Here is a 17,500-nt window from a genome sequence, read left to right as displayed (position 1 = left end):
ATTGTGCTAAAATGTGGTTGAAAGCTTCACAAGAAAGAAGAGAACAAATCCAAAAGACAAAAGATAGAAAGTTGAATAGTGATGAGGCCGCCATTCAATTGAGATTTGAAAAAGAATTCAGGGTGCATAGTGGCATCCCATTCAATGATACAGCTGAGAGTGCTTATCAACAACAGCTTAAAAATGCGCTCCTCACTAATTTCCGCCCTGAAATAGGCAACTGGGTGAGGAAACATTTGGTGGAAGTGGATGTTGCAAGTGTGACAACAACTATGCAATGGGCCAGACATGCTGAAAAAGTGATCAAAAAAGGCAAAAGTTCTGATGTATTTCATCTAGATAATGATGATGATGAACTAGATGAAGATACAACAGTCTTCTTCCAAGGGTCCCAGCAGGTTAGAGGGAGAGGTAGAGGCCAACAAGGTCGCAGGCCGCCATATAATTCAAAACCCCCACGAGATTCTGACAACTGTTGGAACTGTGGGAGACGAGGACACTTCGCACGAGAGTGTCGTTTTGCAAAACAATATCAATCAAAGGGTGGAGGAAGTAGCAGAAGAAAAGCAAAATTTTTAGCATGACAAGCTTCCTCCTCTTTGAACGCTTATGTATGCTCATACAGAGAAAGAAAGAATAGATGCCCATATGACAGCAAAACATGTCATTGTCAGATTATTAGAATTTTTTTTAGATTATTAGAAATCCTGTCCATCCAAGAAGTATGACAATGCTGTTTGTATGCCCAAATTATAAATGACTAGAGCTCAAATTGTGTTACACTGAAGTTAAAATATGCAAATCAAGTGGTAAAGAAATGCAACTTGCTTCTAGAAGATAAATAAATAAAATTAGAATGTGCTGTCCTCGTGTGCATGGGAGGGACCAGCTCATGATCGACCACAGGAAATGGCCAGCCTGTGACGAATCATTGTTGCTGGGAACTACCTTTTGCATGCGAGAGCTGTGCATGTGTGTGCGTATATGTTAAAATGATGAACATTGGCTAAAGTTTTAGTATAAAAAAATTTTTTTGCTAGACTGTGGTCTATCCAATTTGCACCGCAGAACAGAAATGATTTTGAAAGATAAAAATGAGAGGAAAAAGAGAGAAATCTGTTTGCAAGCAGAAACTAATCCACACTAGTGCATGTTAAGTGTCGAGCCCACATGAAAAATTCGAAGAAGAAAAAATGACAGAACATGCTTTCAAGAATTGGAAGAAGCTAAATTGTGAATTTAAGATTTTGCAATGCTACATTTAATAGGAATAATTGATTGGTTGTGTTATAAGATTATACAAAATTCTAAATGCAAGCTAAATCTGAGAGATTGAGTTCTTCAAATTTAAAAACAAAGAAAAAAAAAAATTCAGATTAATTTGCCAATTGTTTGTTTTAGTTAAGTTTTTTTTTGAATTGGTGGATTGTTCTACCAGGAAACCTGAGTTGGAAATGATATATGAATGTTGTGTGGTGAGCTTGGATGAATTGGGACCAATGTGATAGAAAGACTCCTTTTTGGAGACTGCGTGTGAGATGCAAATGAACATTGATGAATGATAGCCTGAATGAAAAGAAATTACAGGTTGAATGGTTGAAGTTGTTGGCGACTACTATGGAAAATTAGTAGAGCGACTTTGATGAAAGAATGATTTTGAGCAGGTTGAATGTTAGAAAGAAACACGTAGCTTTTGGATTGATAATTAACTAGAAAAAAAAAAACAAAAAAAACTGGAGAACCAGTAACACATGTAGAAGATGTGTGAACTGAGAAATTGAGAAGCGTTTTGGAAAGAAAGTCAAATTAAATGATGATGGAATCGTATGTAGTAAAGAACGCATTCTCCCAAAAAGTTTGTCAAGGTGTGAGGCATGGGCGTTGCCAAGCCTCAAAAGGGGGGGAGTGAGTAGGACAGATAGTGGAAGATAGTAATAATACAACACTTTATGACAATGAATTTTCGAATACATTTGGTGTTATATTGTGGTAAATTTTTTGTTCTGGTGTAGATAGTTTAGCAACACGAGAGATTTAGAGGTTCAAAAGAAAGACAGTTAAAAGAAAACATTTTTGATTTGGACAATTGCAGGCTAACAGGAACATGAGAAAGATAAGAACTACGAGGTGGGATCCAATTTCATTGGGGAGATTGAGAATTCACAGCACCATACTCTAAATCACATTTTTGAGCAAGCATGACAATAACATGTGAGAGGTCAAGACATACAGATCAGGGCTTGATGTGGAAAGCAGACCTCGATGAGTTGATCTTCAATAATGATACAGAAGACAACATACTGTCTGATTAAATTGGAACTATAGATAAAATGTAGCTCAAAAATAGGATGAGTTGCAGGATTTACGATATAAAAACGAGACCGCTGTTATTAGGAGAATTTGAAGTTTGGTAAACAAACATTACCAGCAAATTGATGGAAGCAGCTATATTTGGAGATAGTCTTACAAGTGTTCAAACCAGTCTGTCATTCTCAGTGTCAGAGTCCCTGAAACCCAATCCGAGACTTCGCCTGCAGCCGTGAACAACTACAAAATGGTGCCTGGCTCTGAAGCACCTTTGACCTTTGGCGAAGGACAAGAAAAGACTGCTGTTGTGCTTGGAGGAGGACAAGTACACTCCAGAGGAAATACAACATCCTCGGGGACGAGAAAAGACAGTGAAAAGCGGAGGAACTCACAATGATGAAAATTGACTCATTTGAACAATGGACTCATTCAAGAGTGATGGATGAGGTCGCTCTGAAGCAACAACAAAAGAACACCAACTTGATAGGGTGAAGTGCGGCAAAAAGATATGGACTTGGAGTGTCTGACAACCAAATCGCACTCCTTGCTACGGCGTTCCCAAATTTGGTGAAGCTTGGTTCAAAGTGGAAGGGAGGTTCATTGTGCACTGAGTTTGACAGAACTGAGGAGATTTGATAAATAAATAATTAAAAATTTGAAAAATACGTAGGGGTACAGATTATAATCAGAGATTGAACGGATTTGGATAAAACAAATAGGCTAAAACGGTAGGAAACAAGAGCAAGATCTTATATTTTGGCTCATCAAGCTTAAGACGTAGAGGTCGAGTTATATAAATTTTAGAACAGGACATTTGGCAGTCAGGAGGAAGCTAGGTTGCTCAATGTACCTACTCAATACAATAGTAAGTTTTTTTGCACCACAGTGGAGGTTGGATGGTCAGAAAGTTAGGTACGTTCAATTTTTGACATTCACACAATCATGCATAGGAGCCACACGGCGACAGTTAACAAGACAATGACTGCAATAGGGGCCACCTACGACTGCACCGACATGAAAAAGTAGAAGTGAGAGAGCAGAGTATGGGATTATATGCTAAAACGTCTGCTATACAGTTACCGATAGGAGATTCTATCAAGAGAAGCTACATGAGAGATGGATTAGAATCTCTTTGTCTGCGTGGGTGCGTGTGCGTGTGTGTGTGTGTTCACACCCTGTGTGGATGCGAGCGTGTGAGGAGAAAGAAGGCATGGGTAAGACAATCTCTTTTAAACCAGGAGGCAATAAATGGGAACGCCCCTGTCATAAATAGTTTTTGGTTAAAGGGAATCATTAGGAAGTGTTCAAACTCTTCCCGCAAACATTCCTATTTGCCAGTTAAATGGGCACTACAATTGACTACGAGAGTTGCAAACAACAGATGAAGAGCAGTCCTTGGCAGATTATATGATCAGGACGCTCAAACTGTGTCAAAGACAAATTTACTGCCGCTTGATCTTTCCTCCTCACAGGTCGACAACCCCATCAATTCAGGAGACTGGGTCTACATCGAGGTCATTAAAGGAAGGAACTGGGCCAGCCACGACGGGAGGGACCATTCCAAGTCTTGCTGACTACACATGTTGCACCCAAGGTTGCAGGACCCACAAATGCATTAACGATGACTGCTCTCCAGGAGGAAACTGGATGGGAGCTTTGGACATCACCGCTGTGTGCCAGGATGAGAGAGCCGTTTTCAAGGTGTAAGGGCTCTACTACCAACATGGCTGCACCATCGGACGGGACCTACTTCATTCAGAAGTTCAGAGGCACTGCCTCACCTGCATCCTATGAGTGCACGTGCCTGTTCAGTACGGATCATGGTTTTGTGGTCACGAGAGTTGTCCGATGCTGCCTGCCAACTGGACACGAGCGTGTGCGCCAGTGTGTGTGACAGACCTCACCTACAGACTAGAACATCAGCAGCTGACGAAAATGCGAGCACATATACAACTTCTTAGACGTGACAGATGTGATAATGATAATGAGACGTGGATTGCGTAGATGCTGTTCTGTTGAGCATGTATTACGGAAACTTGTTGATTTGACCATCAAATATGCTTCGCAAGTAATGGATACGCTGATGTACTGTTTCTTTGTTTTTCTTTTTGTTTTTATTGATAGCATTCTGGTCGCCTTAAGGCAAAGGGACCGTGTAAGAATTTTGCTGCTAATAACATCTGGCCAGCAGGTTTTTCGCTTACACAATAAGTTTGATCTGGGGTATTAAGGTAATGCCTCATCTTCACTGGAAAGTGTTGCTATCATTGTTTGTTGTTTTTATTTTTCCTATTCTTCTTTCTTCATTATACATATATATGTGTTTTTTTCTTACTTGTCTTTGTTGTTTGGGGTAGCATAATCATATGATAAAACAGGAGGGAGATGTTAGGGTTTTCCAGGTTATCTTTATCATAGGATTATGTTGGAATGCAACAGGTAATAAATACCTTACCTTGTCCTCCTTATCACAAGATCGTAAAACATCCCCTGAGATGTTTAGACTAGAGGACAAGGGCTTTCTATTCAGCCCACTCATACCCCCACTCTGTTCCTCCTAATAAATATGCCCTTGCAGGAAGGAGACCTTTCAGACTTCATTCGATAATCGCTGTTCAGACAGCGACGAATGGACTCTCCACCTGCAGGTGTCTAAAAGAACTTGCTTGTCTTCTGTTTGGTTCTTGCAAAATAAGTTGGAGTGAGCAAATCTCTAACACTGCATTTGGCTGTATCAAAATAAATGTCATGAAAAAGGTAAAAACACTACATGGAAGCGCAATGTGTTGTGCTGGGTTCTTTTACAAGTAAAGACTGCTGCTTTGAGTTCACAGGGAGCCATGCTCTTTATTCACTGTACATAGTCTGTCCTCTAGCGGTAAAAACGTGAACTGCAATGCTATGGCTGTCGCCACACAATGTAGGTTTTAAACTCGTGTTGTAGTTTCAGTGTCGGAGTTCAAACTAGGCTTGCAGTTTCCGAATGCCATTCGTGATGGGTGCTGTAAAAAGTTCTTGGCTTAAACGATTGAAGTGCACATAAGAAAAAAAAAAAAAAAAAAAAAGTTTACGGTAACTGGTATTCCCAGGCGGTCTCCCATCCAAGTACTAACCAGGCCCGACCCTGCTTAGCCTCCGAGATCGGACGAGAGCGGGCGCTCTCAGGGTAGTATTGCCGTAAGCCGTGAGACCGCTCAGAATTTTTCATTTTATAGACACAATCGCCCCTGAAACCATGCCAAGCAGCGGCGGGACTTGATGGCTGTGGTAAAAGTTTCCTTTCACAATTGACGTGGGAAAAAAAAAAAAAAAAGGCTTTCAGCACCTGGTATTCCCGGACGGTCACCCTTCCCTTTTGTTTTTTTTTTTGTTTTTTTTACAACCAGGGCCGAAACAGGCTTTCTTCCAAGGCTTTTGGTGTTTTCTGGAAACATGGCTATCATGAAAAGTTATTGACAGCTTTTTATGCGGTAGCACGAATTTGCCGTTGCGACCTGCATTTTGCTGAATCAAAATAAATGCCTTGAAAAGTTTAAAAACACTTCATGGAAGTCACTTCACTGGTTTCTTTTATATCAAACAAATTGTTTTAGGTTATTCACCTGACATGTTTCGGCGGTTTCTTCCGCCTTCATCAGAGTGTCACAGATGTGATGGTGACGCGTCTTTATCAGCTGATGGATCAACATGTCAGGTGAATAACCTAAAACAATTTGTTTGATATAAAAGAAACCAGTGAAGTGATTAAATAAGGAAAAACAAAATGAACTTAGTACAATTACTTCATGGAAGTGTTGTGTTGGGTTCTTTTACAAGTCAAGCCTGCTGCTTTGAGTTCACAGGGAGCCATGCTCACTGTACATAGTCTGCTCTCTAGCGGTAAAAAATTTAACTACAATGCTGTGGATGTCACCACATAATATAGCTTTCAAACTCGTGTTATAGTTTCAATGTCGGAGTTTAAATTAGGCTTGCTGTTTCCGGATGCCATTCGTGATGGGTGTTGTAAAAAATAGCTTCTTAAACGATTGAAGTGCACATAAGAAAAAGAAAAAGCTTACAGCACCTGGTATTCCCAGGCGGTCTCCCATCCAAGTACTAACCAGGCCCGACCCTGCTTAGCTTCCGAGATCGGACGAGATCGGGCGTTCTCAGGGTAGTATGGCCGTAAACCGTGAGGTGACCCAACATTTTGCAATTTATAGACACAATCGCCCCTGAAACTAGCAAGCGAGCCAATGAAGCCTTCAAAACTGCTTCGGCACATGGAGACCAAGCATCCTGCATTAAAAGACAAACCTTAACCACTTCGGGTTTCATTGTCTCCGATTACGCCTGGATGGGACCGGCTCGTTTCTGAGAAACAAGCTCGGTGCTCCCAATAATTCAACGTAATGGTGACTTTTATTTTTATGTGGTTTATATTTGTTTTTATGCCAGTCGTATCATTTTATTTAATCGTATTTACCGTATTTGCCGGTGTACAGGTCGACTCGGTGTATAAGTCGACCCCCTAAAATTCGACGGAAATTTACGATTTTATGATATATCCTTTGTATAAGTCGAGCTCAATTGTTGCATTATATTAAACTTCAAAATTCAATATGCGAAATTTATTGACGAAATGTGTTCAAATTCTGGGAGGCCGTGCGCATGCTGCTGTTTATAAGCACCGCGGAGGAGATCGCGGCCGGCGAGCTCGCGCACGCCGCCCGGCACCAACGGGAGGCCGGAAATAGCTCCAAGCCGAGCGGATCGGCACTTTATAAGCACCGCGGAGGAGATCGCGGCGCCTCATTGGACTTCCAGCGGCCGGCGAGCTCGCGCACCCGCCCGGCACATCCGGGAGGCCGTGCGCACGAGCCAAGTGGCCGAAAATAGCCCCCGCCGAGCGGATCGGCTGTTTATAAGCACCGCGGAGGTGGTCGCGGCGCCTCATTCGACTTCCAGCGGCCGGCGAGCTCGCGCACCCGCCCGGCACATCCGGGAGGCCGTGCGCACGAGCCAAGTGGCCGAAAATAGCCCCCGCCGAGCGGATCGGCTGTTTATAAGCACCGCGGAGGTGGTCGCGGCGCCTCATTCGACTTCCAGCGGCCGGCGAGCTCGCGCACCCGCCCGGCACATCCGGGAGGCCGTGCGCACGAGCCAAGTGGCCGAAAATAGCCCCCGCCGAGCGGATCGGCTGTTTATAAGCACCGCGGAGGTGGTCGCGGCGCCTCATTCGACTTCCAGCGGCCGGCGAGCTCGCGCACCCGCCCGGCACATCCGGGAGGCCGTGCGCACGAGCCAAGTGGCCGAAAATAGCCCCCGCCGAGCGGATCGGCTGTTTATAAGCACCGCGGAGGTGGTCGCGGCGCCTCATTCGACTTCCAGCGGCCGGCGAGCTCGCGCACCCGCCCGGCACATCCGGGAGGCCGTGCGCACGAGCCAAGTGTCCGAAAATAGCCCCCGCCGAGCGGATCGGCTGTTTATAAGCACCGCGGAGGTGGTCGCGGCGCCTCATTCGACTTCCAGCGGCCGGCGAGCTCGCGCACCCGCCCGGCACATCCGGGAGGCCGTGCGCACGAGCCAAGTGGCCGAAAATAGCCCCCGCCGAGCGGATCGGCTGTTTATAAGCACCGCGGAGGTGGCCGCGGCGCCTCATTCGACTTCCAGCGGCCGGCGAGCTCGCGCACCCGCCCGGCACATCCGGGAGGCCGTGCGCACGAGCCAAGTGGCCGAAAATAGCCCCCGCCGAGCGGATCGGCTGTTTATAAGCACCGCGGAGGTGGCCGCGGCGCCTCATTCGACTTCCAGCGGCCGGCGAGCTCGCGCACCCGCCCGGCACATCCGGGAGGCCGTGCGCACGAGCCAAGTGGCCGAAAATAGCCCCCGCCGAGCGGATCGGCTGTTTATAAGCACCGCGGAGGTGGTCGCGGCGCCTCATTCGACTTCCAGCGGCCGGCGAGCTCGCGCACCCGCCCGGCACATCCGGGAGGCCGTGCGCACGAGCCAAGTGGCCGAAAATAGCCCCCGCCGAGCGGATCGGCTGTTTGTAAGCACCGCGGAGGTGGTCGCGGCGCCTCATTCGACTTCCAGCGGCCGGCGAGCTCGCGCACCCGCCCGGCACATCCGGGAGGCCGTGCGCACGAGCCAAGTGGCCGAAAATAGCCCCCGCCGAGCGGATCGGCTGTTTATAAGCACCGCGGAGGTGGTCGCGGCGCCTCATTCGACTTCCAGCGGCCGGCGAGCTCGCGCACCCGCCCGGCACATCCGGGAGGCCGTGCGCACGAGCCAAGTGGCCGAAAATAGCCCCCGCCGAGCGGATCGGCTGTTTATAAGCACCGCGGAGGTGGTCGCGGCGCCTCATTCGACTTCCAGCGGCCGGCGAGCTCGCGCACCCGCCCGGCACATCCGGGAGGCCGTGCGCACGAGCCAAGTGGCCGAAAATAGCCCCCGCCGAGCGGATCGGCTGTTTATAAGCACCGCGGAGGTGGTCGCGGCGCCTCATTCGACTTCCAGCGGCCGGCGAGCTCGCGCACCCGCCCGGCACATCCGGGAGGCCGTGCGCACGAGCCAAGTGGCCGAAAATAGCCCCCGCCGAGCGGATCGGCTGTTTATAAGCACCGCGGAGGTGGTCGCGGCGCCTCATTCGACTTCCAGCGGGCCGCGCACTCGCGCACGCCGCCCGGTTCAAATTTTCTAAGTGCAACGCACAATGAGATGCATGAGAAACGGCCTTGGTTACCATCACATTTGAAGCGATGAATACGAAGTTAAATTTTATGACTCGGTGTATAAGTCGAGGTCGATTTTTTTCGGTCGATTTTGGATCGAAAAAGGTCGACCAATACACCGGCAAAAACGGTATATATACTTATTATAAATGTAGTATTTATTTATATTGATTTATTGTTTATTTATATATATAAAGGCAGGTCCGCAAAAATATTTCTGACGCGTAGCCGGTCCGTGGCGCAAGAAAGGTTGGGGACCACTAGTCTAAAAGAATCTGGCCGTAACTGGAATAGGGTTCTACGCGAATGCCCAACGGAAAAGTGAAGTGCACAAAACCTGCATTTGGCTGTATCAAAATAAATGTCATGAAAAAGGTAAAAACACTACATGGAAGCGCAATGTGTTGTGCTGGGTTCTTTTACAAGTAAAGACTGCTGCTTTGAGTTCACAGGGAGCCATGCTCTTTATTCACTGTACATAGTCTGTCCTCTAGCGGTAAAAACGTGAACTGCAATGCTATGGCTGTCGCCACACAATGTAGGTTTTAAACTCGTGTTGTAGTTTCAGTGTCGGAGTTCAAACTAGGCTTGCAGTTTCCGAATGCCATTCGTGATGGGTGCTGTAAAAAGTTCTTGGCTTAAACGATTGAAGTGCACATAAGAAAAAAAAAAAAAAAAAAAAAGCTTACGGTAACTGATATTCCCAGGCGGTCTCCCATCCAAGTACTAACCAGGCCCGACCCTGCTTAGCCTCCGAGATCGGACGAGAGCGGGCGCTCTCAGGGTAGTATTGCCGTAAGCCGTGAAACCGCTCAGAATTTTTCATTTTATAGACACAATCGCCCCTGAAACCATGCCAAGCAGCGGCGGGACTTGATGGCTGTGGTAAAAGTTTCCTTTCACAATTGACGTGGGAAAAAAAAAAAAAAAAAGGCTTTCAGCACCTGGTATTCCCGGACGGTCACCCTTCCCTTTTGTTTTTTTTTTGTTTTTTTTACAACCAGGGCCGAAACAGGCTTTCTTCCAAGGCTTTTGGTGTTTTCTGGAAACATGGCTATCATGAAAAGTTATTGACAGCTTTTTATGCGGTAGCACGAATTTGCCGTTGCGACCTGCATTTTGCTGAATCAAAATAAATGCCTTGAAAAGTTTAAAAACACTTCATGGAAGTCACTTCACTGGTTTCTTTTATATCAAACAAATTGTTTTAGGTTATTCACCTGACATGTTTCGGCGGTTTCTTCCGCCTTCATCAGAGTGTCACAGATGTGATGGTGACGCGTCTTTATCAGCTGATGGATCAACATGTCAGGTGAATAACCTAAAACAATTTGTTTGATATAAAAGAAACCAGTGAAGTGATTAAATAAGGAAAAACAAAATGAACTTAGTACAATTACTTCATGGAAGTGTTGTGTTGGGTTCTTTTACAAGTCAAGCCTGCTGCTTTGAGTTCACAGGGAGCCATGCTCACTGTACATAGTCTGCTCTCTAGCGGTAAAAAATTTAACTACAATGCTGTGGATGTCACCACATAATATAGCTTTCAAACTCGTGTTATAGTTTCAATGTCGGAGTTTAAATTAGGCTTGCTGTTTCCGGATGCCATTCGTGATGGGTGTTGTAAAAAATAGCTTCTTAAACGATTGAAGTGCACATAAGAAAAAGAAAAAGCTTACAGCACCTGGTATTCCCAGGCGGTCTCCCATCCAAGTACTAACCAGGCCCGACCCTGCTTAGCTTCCGAGATCGGACGAGATCGGGCGTTCTCAGGGTAGTATGGCCGTAAGCCGTGAGGTGACCCAACATTTTGCAATTTATAGACACAATCGCCCCTGAAACTAGCGAGCGAGCCAATGAAGCCTTCAAAACTGCTTCGGCACATGGAGACCAAGCATCCTGCATTAAAAGACAAACCTTAACCACTTCGGGTTTCATTGTCTCCGATTACGCCTGGATGGGACCGGCTCGTTTCTGAGAAACGAGCTCGGTGCTCCCAATAATTCAACGTAATGGTGACTTTTATTTTTATGTGGTTTATATTTGTTTTTATGCCAGTCGTATCATTTTATTTAATCGTATTTACCGTATTTGCCGGTGTACAGGTCGACTCGGTGTATAAGTCGACCCCCTAAAATTCGACGGAAATTTACGATTTTATGATATATCCTTTGTATAAGTCGAGCTCAATTGTTGCATTATATTAAACTTCAAAATTCAATATGCGAAATTTATTGACGAAATGTGTTCAAATTCTGGGAGGCCGTGCGCATGCTGCTGTTTATAAGCACCGCGGAGGAGATCGCGGCCGGCGAGCTCGCGCACGCCGCCCGGCACCAACGGGAGGCCGGAAATAGCTCCAAGCCGAGCGGATCGGCACTTTATAAGCACCGCGGAGGAGATTGCGGCGCCTCATTGGACTTCCAGCCGCCGGCGAGCTCGCGCACCCGCCCGGCACATCCGGGAGGCCGTGCGCACAAGCCAAGTGGCCGAAAATAGCCCCCGCCGAGCGGATCGGCTGTTTATAAGCACCGCGGAGGTGGTCGCGGCGCCTCATTCGACTTCCAGCGGCCGGCGAGCTCGCGCACCCGCCCGGCACATCCGGGAGGCCGTGCGCACGAGCCAAGTGGCCGAAAATAGTCCATGCCGAGCGGATCGGCTGTTTATAAGCACCGCGGAGGTGGTCGCGGCGCCTCATTCGACTTCCAGCGGCCAGCGAGCTCGCGCACCCGCCCGGCACATCCGGGAGGCCGTGCGCACGAGCCAAGTGGCCGAAAATAGCCCCCGCCGAGCGGATCGGCTGTTTATAAGCACCGCGGAGGTGGTCGCGGCGCCTCATTCGACTTCAAGCGGCCGGCGAGCTCGCGCACCCGCCCGGCACATCCGGGAGGCCGTGCGCACGAGCCAAGTGGCCGAAAATAGCCCCCGCCGAGCGGATCGGCTGTTTATAAGCACCGCGGAGGTGGTCGCGGCGCCTCATTCGACTTCCAGCGGCCGGCGAGCCCGCGCACCCGCCTGGCACATCCGGGAGGCCGTGCGCACGAGCCAAGTGGCCGAAAATAGCCCCCGCCGAGCGGATCGGCTGTTTATAAGCACCGCGGGGGTGGTCGCGGCGCCTCATTCGACTTCCAGCGGCCGGCGAGCTCGCGCACCCGCCCGGCACATCCGGGAGGCCGTGCGCACGAGCCAAGTGGCCGAAAATAGCCCCCGCCGAGCGGATCGGCTGTTTATAAGCACCGCGGAGGTGGTCGCGGCGCCTCATTCGACTTCCAGCGGCCGGCGAGCCTGCGCACCCGCCCGGCACATCCGGGAGGCCGTGCGCACGAGCCAAGTGGCCGAAAATAGCCCCCGCCGAGCGGATCGGCTGTTTATAAGCACCGCGGAGGTGGCCGCGGCGCCTCATTCGACTTCCAGCGGCCGGCGAGCTCGCGCACCCGCCCGGCACATCCGGGAGGCCGTGCGCACGAGCCAAGTGGCCGAAAATAGCCCCCGCCGAGCGGATCGGCTGTTTATAAGCACCGCGGAGGTGGTCGCGGCGCCTCATTCGACTTCCAGCGGCCGGCGAGCTCGCGCACCCGCCCGGCACATCCGGGAGGCTGTGCGCACGAGCCAAGTGGCCGAAAATAGCCCCCGCCGAGCGGATCGGCTGTTTATAAGCACCGCGGAGGTGGTCGCGGCGCCTCATTCGACTTCCAGCGGCCGGCGAGCTCGCGCACCCGCCCGGCACATCCGGGAGGCCGTGCGCACGAGCCAAGTGGCCGAAAATAGCCCCCGCCGAGCGGATCGGCTGTTTATAAGCACCGCGGAGGTGGTCGCGGCGCCTCATTCGACTTCCAGCGGCCGGCGAGCTCGCGCACCCGCCCGGCACATCCGGGAGGCCGTGCGCACGAGCCAAGTGGCCGAAAATAGCCCCCGCCGAGCGGATCGGCTGTTTATAAGCACCGCGGAGGTGGTCGCGGCGCCTCATTCGACTTCCAGCGGCCGGCGAGCTCGCGCACCCGCCCGGCACATCCGGGAGGCCGTGCGCACGAGCCAAGTGGCCGAAAATAGCCCCCGCCGAGCGGATCGGCTGTTTATAAGCACCGCGGAGGTGGTCGCGGCGCCTCATTCGACTTCCAGCGGCCGGCGAGCTCGCGCACCCGCCCGGCACATCCGGGAGGCCGTGCGCACGAGCCAAGTGGCCGAAAATAGCCCCCGCCGAGCGGATCGGCTGTTTATAAGCACCGCGGAGGTGGTCGCGGCGCCTCATTCGACTTCCAGCGGCCGGCGAGCTCGCGCACCCGCCCGGCACATCCGGGAGGCCGTGCGCACGAGCCAAGTGGCCGAAAATAGCCCCCGCCGAGCGGATCGGCTGTTTATAAGCACCGCGGAGGTGGTCGCGGCGCCTCATTCGACTTCCAGCGGCCGGCGAGCTCGCGCACCCGCCCGGCACATCCGGGAGGCCGTGCGCACGAGCCAAGTAGCCGAAAATAGCCCCCGCCGAGCGGATCGGCTGTTTATAAGCACCGCGGAGGTGGTCGCGGCGCCTCATTCGACTTCCAGCGGGCCGCGCACTCGCGCACGCCGCCCGGTTCAAATTTTCTAAGTGCAACGCACAATGAGATGCATGAGAAACGGCCTTGGTTACCATCACATTTGAAGCGATGAATACGAAGTTAAATTTTATGACTCGGTGGATAAGTCGAGGTCGATTTTTTTCGGTCGATTTTGGATCGAAAAAGGTCGACCAATACACCGGCAAAAACGGTATATATACTTATTATAAATGTAGTATTTATTTATATTGATTTATTGTTTATTTATATATATAAAGGCAGGTCAGCAAAAATATTTCTGACGCGTAGCCGGTCCGTGGCGCAAGAAAGGTTGGGGACCACTAGTCTAAAAGAATCTGGCCGTAACTGGAATAGGGTTCTACGCGAATGCCCAAAGGAAAAGTGTCACGTGCTGGTGCCACCGGCGACAGGACCACGCCCCCCTGTCAATGGAATCGCCGTCACCTGCCACGGGCTCATGGACAGCACTATATCAGCGCCGCCAGCGCAGACCTGAGTGTCAGTCTGTCCCTTGATGCTGCCTTGCTCATCAGTCCCGAAGCTACGGACCCGCTTGACTACTTGGAACCCCCGCAGAATCGTTTGTCCTCTCCAGCCCGATCGCCGCTCCAGCGCCCGCTGTTCCCATCATCCCCTTCTCCAATAAAGTCCGTCGCTACGCACTTGGCTGTACTGTCCGTTCCCTTACAGTACAGACTGACCAACGCTATGCAGCCAGCGAACGACGAGACGGCATTGAGTCGACTGGAGCGAGCCGAGACCGCCGTCAGCAGCCTGTCTGCCGACATCCGGCACCTGATCAAGGTTGGTCAGCAGCAACAGCTACAGCAGCAGGAGATGGCCCAAGCCCTCCAGAGACTGTCGGTGGCTGCGTCCCCGGCTGTCACGGTACCCCCGCACCGCTCGTCTGCCGAGGCCAGGACGCTCGTGGACGTCCCGGAGCCCCGCCTTGGCAACATCGAGAAGTTTAACGGCGATCCCAAGCACGTGAGGGCATTCGTGACGAACTGCCGCATAATGTTCAGCCTCCAGCCAATCACGTTTTCGTCGGAATCAGCCAAGGTCGGGTTCGTCCTAACCCACCTCACGGGCGAGGCGCGGCTGTGGGGCCTGGCCGAATATGAAAGGATGGCCCCGGCTTGCGATTCCTTCGACGCCTTCGCGGAGGAATTGCTCCGCCTGTTCGACCTGGGATCCGCCGCCGAGGACGCCGCCGAGGAACTGGCGACGCTGCGTCAAGGTAGCCGATCGGTCGCAGAGTACGCCCTTAAGTTCCAGACGTTGGCCGGCAGCAGCGGATGGAACACGCCGGCGCTCGTTAGCACCTTCCTAAACGGACTCGCTGAGTACATGAAAGATGGACTGGTTGCGTACGATCGCCCGCGAACCCTGAGGGGCGCGATGGACTTGGCGGCCCGAGTAGACCGGCGGATCCAGACGCGGCGGCGCGATCGGGAGAGGAGGTCCCCGCGAAACCCGTGTGGTCACATTCCTCCGTCTGCTGGGGACCCGCCAACCACACCACCCGCCGAGCCCATGGATCTGGGAGGGGCTCGGGTTCCCTCGGAGGAGCACCGTCGACGCCCCTCACTGGGCTTGTGTTTTTACTGTGGGGAGGGGGGCCATCGGGTAGCGGGGTGCCCGTTAAAGAGGCCGGAGCTCACGCGGCGTCGGGGGATCCGCGTGAGCTCGACCAGCACCGGCTCTCCCAGCCCCAGCACGCTCACGCTACAGGCACGCGTCCAGCTCGCGGCGGGCGACCAGAACGTGGCGGCCTTGGTGGATTCCGGCGCGGAGGGGAACATCATGGACATTAGCCTGGCACGCAAGTGGGGTGTCGGCTTCCTCCCTCTGAGCCCGTCTATTCCCGCACGTGCCATTGATGGCCGTCTGATCGGCGAGGTGGCTTTCGTGACGGAACCAATTAAGTTACTGCTCTCGGGCAATCACCACGAGACCATCCAGTTTTTTCTTCTCTCCCTCCCAGGACAGCAGCTCATACTGGGGCACCCTTGGTTGCGGCAGCACAACCCGGTGCTGGACTGGGAGGTGGGGGTTGTTCGGCAGTGGAGCGAACGCTGCCATCAGGCGTGCCTGAAGGCGGCCACCAGCCCACTCAGCAGAGCCCCGCCGAGGTACAGTCCCGACATCCCCAATGTCCCAGCGTTTTATCACGAGCTCAAGGAGGTTTTTAGTAAAGCCAGGGCCACTTCTCTTCCTCCACACCGGTCCTACGACTGCGCTATCGAGCTGTTACCCGGCACCTTCCCTCCCAAAGGACGCGTCTACTCCCTGTCCGCTCCTGAGCGCCGGGCTATGGAGGAATACATCCGGGAGTCCCTGGCAGCCGGTATCATACGACCGTCCTCTTCACCTGCGGGAGCGGGGTTCTTCTTCGTGAAGAAGAAGGAGGGCACGCTACGCCCGTGTATCGACTACCGGGGACTAAACGAGATCACTGTGAAGAACCGATACCCTCTGCCTCTGCTGTCTTCCGCCTTCGAGAGCCTTCAGGGAGCCACCATTTTCACCAAGCTGGATCTTCGCAACGCCTACCACCTAATCCGCATCCGGGAGGGAGACGAGTGGAAGACGGCTTTCAACACCCCGAGCGGACACTACGAGTACTTGGTGGTTCCGTTTGGGCTCACCAACGCCCCAGCGGTTTTCCAGTCACTGATTAATGACGTGCTACGAGACATGCTGGACAAATTTGTGTTCGTTTATTTAGACGACATCCTCATTTTCTCACGCTCGCTCCCTGAGCACATCAAGCATGTACGGGCGGTGCTGCGCCGTCTCCTTGAGAATTCGCTCTACGTGAAGGCGGAGAAGTGCGAGTTCCACGCCTCCTCTGTCAAATTCCTCGGCTATGTGGTGCGTGAGGGATCCATCGAGATGGACCCTGGGAAGGTGCAAGCGGTCACGTCATGGCCTGTTCCCGAAACACGCAAGCGACTGCAACAGTTCTTAGGGTTCGCGAACTTTTATCGCCGTTTTATCCGTGGATACAGCACAGTGGCCGCGCCCCTCACCTTCCTTACCAGCCCCGCCTCCCCGTACAAATGGACGGAACGGGCAGAACGGGCATTTCAGGAGCTTAAGAGGAGGTTCACATCCGCTCCCATCCTCAGGGTTCCCGATCCCGACAGACAGTTCGTGGTAGAGGTGGACGCCTCGAACGTGGGTGTCGGGGCGGTGCTGTCTCAACGTAGCCACCAAGACGATCGCCTCCACCCGTGCGCCTTCTTTTCTCGCTGTCTGTCGGCCTCGGAACGAAACTATGACATCGGGAATCGGGAGCTCCTCGCCGTCAAGTTGGCCTTGGAGGAGTGGCGGCATTGGCTGGAGGGCGCCACCACTCCGTTCATCGTCTGGACCGACCACCGCAACTTGGAGTATCTGCGATCGGCCAAGAGGCTGAACGCAAGACAAGCACGGTGGGCTCTGTTCTTTGACCGGTTTGAGTTCTCTCTTTCCTATAGACCGGGTTCCCGTAACGCGAAGGCGGACGCCCTGTCGCGTTTGTTTCCTGGGGGGGAGGAGGGACAGGGTCCGCCTCCCACTATCCTCCCGAGCTCAGTTCGGGTGGCGGCTCTTACATGGGAGATCGAACGCCAAGTGGAAGCCGCATCACGCGATCAACCCGGCCCCAGCAACTGCCCGGAGGGTCGCCTGTTCGTCCCTGAAGGTCTGCGGTCGTCCGTGCTGCAATGGGCGCACGACTCACGCCTGGCCTGTCATCCCGGCGCGGCACGCACGAGGTACGTGGTGGCACAGCGTTTCTGGTGGCCCACCTGGGAAGTGGACACCAGCGATTACGTCAGAGCCTGCTCAATTTGTAACCGCTACAAGACGTCTACTCGTCCTCCGGCCGGGCTGCTTCAACCCTTGCCGGTCCCCCAGCGTCCCTGGTCTCAC

General features: G+C 52.1%; 2 non-coding genes and 2 pseudogenes across 2 annotated transcripts; all 4 read right to left on the bottom strand.

Moving 5' to 3' along the window:
• Nucleotides 1–5,371: 5,371 nt before the first annotated feature.
• Nucleotides 5,372–5,490, bottom strand: LOC125982823 (5S ribosomal RNA; annotated as a pseudogene).
• An 871-nt stretch (nucleotides 5,491–6,361) lies between these two features.
• On the bottom strand, nucleotides 6,362–6,480 carry LOC125982863 (5S ribosomal RNA). Its single transcript, XR_007486518.1, has one exon. It is a non-coding gene; the product is annotated as a 5S ribosomal RNA (ribosomal RNA).
• Nucleotides 6,481–9,705: 3,225 nt separating this feature from the next.
• LOC125982822 (5S ribosomal RNA) lies at nucleotides 9,706–9,824 on the bottom strand (annotated as a pseudogene).
• Nucleotides 9,825–10,695: 871 nt separating this feature from the next.
• LOC125982860 (5S ribosomal RNA) lies at nucleotides 10,696–10,814 on the bottom strand. The gene has a single exon (XR_007486515.1). It is a non-coding gene; the product is annotated as a 5S ribosomal RNA (ribosomal RNA).
• Nucleotides 10,815–17,500: the final 6,686 nt, after the last annotated feature.

The sequence above is a fragment of the Syngnathus scovelli genome, chromosome 15 (assembly GCF_024217435.2).
Source record: "Syngnathus scovelli strain Florida chromosome 15, RoL_Ssco_1.2, whole genome shotgun sequence".
Taxonomy (NCBI): Eukaryota; Metazoa; Chordata; class Actinopteri; order Syngnathiformes; family Syngnathidae; genus Syngnathus; species Syngnathus scovelli.
Note: the sequence above shows the minus strand (reverse complement) of the source record. Positions and strands in the feature narration are given on the sequence as shown.